Below are 4,476 nucleotides of genomic sequence, written 5' to 3'. Positions count from 1 at the left end.
TTTAAAACAGTCGGCTTAGATGAAAACAGTATTTCCACCATCTACAAATAACCTTGGGAAATCATTGGAAGGACTCCATGCCTCTGTTTACTAATCTGAAAGTTGGGGAACTGAGGAAGTGTCCCTTGAGTGTTAGCCACTGTCAGAGGCTGGCCAGGTGCTTACTACCTCCATTTCTTTTCTCTGGACAAACTGGAAGACTGTCTTTCCCAGTATCCCTCACAACTAGGGCTGGGCTGTAGTGATTAGCTCTGACCAGTGGTGAGTGGGTATATTTGTGCGCCCCTCCAGGATTGACAAGAAAACAGATTGTGTGTGCTAGGTTGACTAGTGGTCCCCCAAAAGATATATCCAAGTCCTAGACCCTGGAACTTGGGAAGATGACCTTATCTGGAAAAGGATCTTTACAGATGTGATTAAGTCAAGGATCTTGAGATGAGCCCATCCTGGATTTAGGATAGACCCTTAATAAAATGACAGGTGTCCTTTTTCTTTACTTTTTAATGTTTATTTATTTTTGATGGAGAGTGAAAGAGAGAATCAATGGGGAAGGGACAGAGAGAGAAAGAGACACAAAATCTGAAGCAGGCTCCAGGCTCTGAGCTGACAGCACAGAGCCGAATGTAGGGCTCAAATCTATGAACTGTGAGATAATGACTGAGCCAAAGTCAAATGCTTAACCAACTGAGCCACCGAGGCACCCCAACAGGTGTCTTTATATAAGAAAACAGAGAGAGAGAGAGAGAGAGGACACACAGATACATATAGGAGGGGTTTAAAAGAAGGCAGAGATTGAAGTTGTGTGTCTACAAGCCAAGGAAACTCAAAGATTTCCAGAAGCACAAGACACTAGGAGAGAAGCATGGAACGGATTCTTTCTCAATGTCTCCAGAAGGAACCATCCCTGCCAACACGTTGATTTCTGACTCCAGCCTCCAGAACTGAGAGACAATAAATTTCTATTGTTTTCAGCTCCCAGTTTATGGCAATTTGCTATGGAAAACCATTACACAGTGTAATCCCTCAAGCTCTTTCTCTCAGAAGCAAATGAACCAAGATAGCAGAGTCACCCAAGAGATGACACCTGTGTCCCTAAGTCACCCCCTGGGTGGAGAGCTGCCAGGGGAGCTACACAGCGTTCATCAGACTTCATAGAAGTGAGATAATCACTTCTTGTGCATTAAACCATTGAGATGTGGGGATGTATGTTACAGCAGCTAGCATTAATTATCCTGAATAACAGCTATTATTATTATGGGATCTAAAATGGGAATCTAGGTGAGACAGAAACAACCTGAATAGTAGGAAAGGCAGGAAGAAGAGGAGGGAGGCAGTCCACCTCTTCATCCTCAAGGGCAAATGAAGTTCTGGATCTTTCTTGTAGGTATGGGCCCAAGATAGAATGACTCACACAATAGAAACTCACACAATGCCCTACTAGTCCTACCTTATTCCTAAAATCTGCTGGAGTCACTTTCCATCCAGAGACTAAGTCAGACCACTTACTGGAAAGCCAAGTTTTAAAGTCCACATACCCCATGGAGAGACGCTGGCATGCTTTCCTGGGGAGATCTCACATTGAGGATGAGTGTGGTCCCAGGCCAGAGGAAGCCAAGAGGCACATCCATGATTGGTTCGACCCAGGTCAGGCTTCTAGTTTAAAGCAAGAGAAAGATAATGTAATCCATCTGAAAGACAACTCAGTTTGTTAGATTGCCCATTAAGAAAACTGCAAGCTCATAGCCTGGGGCTTAGAAACTACAGGAAAAAGTGGAGAAAATCTTGAAGGAACACAGTACAATTGGTCTTATCCCAAACTGAACTGATTTTTTTAAGTTTATTTATTTATTTTGAGAGAGAGAGAGAGAGAGAGTATGAGCAAGAGAGGGGCAGAGTCAGAGGGAGAATCCCAAGTAGGCTCCTCACTGCCAGCACAGAGCCCAACACAGGGCTCGAACTCATGAACCTGTGAGAGCATGACCTGAGCTGAAATACAGAGTCAGATGTTTAATCTACTGAGCCACCCAGGTGCCCCCCAAACCGAACTGATTTTAACTGGAATAGCTTTTCATGCTTCTAGAATAGCATAGATGCTGGGAGAGAGGCAGCTCTGAGCAGCTATCAGCTCAAGCTTCTCTGCAGCAGGGCCACTGGGAGTTTGTGTCCACCCAAGAACTGCCATCATGAGGCATCAGGGAGCCTCCTGGGAAGCAACTACCCCTCAGGCAGAGAACCAGTAGGACTGGACCAAACACAAGGAGCTGTTCTTGAGGAGCAAGGACCTTCTTGAAAATGGTCTGGAGGGTGAGGGATGTTCGACAAAGAACAAGAGAGAGAAACAGGAAGAGTAGGCAGTGGGCAACATCACCAGGGGAAGGGACAGGGGTACATGTATTGAGAACACCATTCCTGTTTAACCTGAGATGCAGAAGCAGATCCAAGACATCAGCATATCCCAGAGACCGGAGCACCAAGTCGTAACAATCAATGAGTAAAGTGGTGTCGCTGAAGTGGCCTGAAGTGCACGTTCAGCTAAGCTGAGGGAAAGTTGGTGTGCAATTCCCAAGGCACCAGAGGGAGGTTTGTGTGACCCAAGTTCCTGTGATCAAGTAGTTGAGGCTGACCCAAGAATGGGTGGTCTTGTCAAGGATATGTAACCCCCATTTTGAATTGTCTTCTCTCCCTTTTCCACCTCTCCAATCCAAGAAGCTTCAGCCCTCCCAAACCTGCTACGGAGACCCTTCATTCCTCAAAGACACACTCACTCTTTTATAGATATGAGCTCCATGTGATGTGTTTGCATGCTCTCTCTTATTTGTCTCCTCATATACTTACATCCTCAATCTCCTACTGGAAGGGGGCTTTCTGGGGGAAGTAGAGGCTCAGTCTCTCTCATTTTAGCATCTGTGGGGCTTTTCCAGAGCCCAACACAAAGCAGACTGGTTACACCATCTCCCTCCACCATCCTTCTCCCTGGCAGACAAGATTTTCCCTCAAGGAAAGGAACAAAACAACCCTTGATAGATAAAAATAAATAAATAAATAAACTCTTGCCCGTTTTAATCTTAAGAGGCTGATTTCTTAATAAAAAGAGGTTGTGAAAAGTAGGATGTAAACAAAACATATGGTCCAAAATCCGTGGAACCTGGAGTTTTAGCTAAAAATGCCCGCATGTCTCCCTTACCATATGTCTGGGGCTGGCTTCCCCCAGAAGTAAACTCTGAAGCAAAGATTGAAAGGTAAGTGGTTTATCTGGGAGGTTATCTGGGAAAGCATGGGGAGGGAAGTGAGGACACCCAAGAGCAGGAGGGCTGGGGTAGTAGTCCTCCAACCCTCATCGGCTGGGGGCTGCACTGGGTGGCAATGTTGCCTCGGCTGCTCTGCCCTGCACACAGGCTGGGAGAAGCCCCCGCGGTGTCACAGAGGCTGGAAAGAGGAGGCCATTGCATTAACTGAAATGACCTGTGCTGGGGGGCTATAGGCAGGCACAGAGAACTGATCAGTCTCATGCCCCCAGGCCACACTAGCCAAGAGAAGTGGACAGATGCCAACTGTCTGAAGAACTTAGGCCACATACATGCCCATCTCCAGCTCAAGCCACAGGATGACTCACGGGTGTAGGCTGTGCGCTCTACATCCATCCACCCAGGCAGCCATCCGTCCCCTTGTCCCCTTCCTAGAACTTAAATGTGGACCCGCAGTGACCAGGAGGGAAAGGACAAGGCCTGAGGATGGTGGAATGAGTAGGTAGGAACACTGCTCCTGATACCAGAAGGGGCCCTGAGGGGCTTCAGGCAGACTGCTCCAGGAGACACAGCCCTCTTGTTGGAGCCGCTATTGTTTGGGGTTGGTGAAAGCAGCTGGGCTTAACATGATGGCCATGCCTCCTTCTCTCCCCTCTGCTGAGATTTGGACTAAATTAGCTATGGAGTAGCCCACGGTTTGTTTGCTTCTCATCTTTCTTCCTCCGCTGCTCCCAGGGAACATGAGCAGGGAGTTGCACGACCTGGTCAGCCAGGGGTCCCTAAGGACATGGGATAATGCAGTTTCCCATGTCTGATGGCAAGTCCGGATGGGCTGCATCAGCCCTGCCTGTGAGCTAGCCTTGCCTGGAGACACACTGTCCCTGAAGGGCGCTGGGTCAGGTCCTGGCCAGGCGGCCACAGACAAGCCATTCCATTTCTCTGAGCTTTGCTTTATTTGTTTATAAAATGGCTGAGATCCCTACAGTGATTTGTTGCAGTGAATGCTCTTTGATTTATGAACACAAGTGCACAGAAGGGGCTGTAATGAGTGAGTAAGGGCTAGATTGAGAGCCCGCCCATGCACCAGGGAGCTGGAGAACGCCTTTGTTCATCTAGATGCAGACAATCATAAAAGCCAAGCCTGGCCACCCCACAAGCAGCTCCGTGGAGGTCCTGCACCACTGAATGCCCACCTAGGAGGCCATCAAACTAACCAAGTTGTCTGTCTCCC

Source organism: Suricata suricatta, chromosome 5 (genome assembly GCF_006229205.1).
Source record: "Suricata suricatta isolate VVHF042 chromosome 5, meerkat_22Aug2017_6uvM2_HiC, whole genome shotgun sequence".
NCBI lineage: Eukaryota > Metazoa > Chordata > Mammalia > Carnivora > Herpestidae > Suricata > Suricata suricatta.
Note: the sequence above shows the minus strand (reverse complement) of the source record.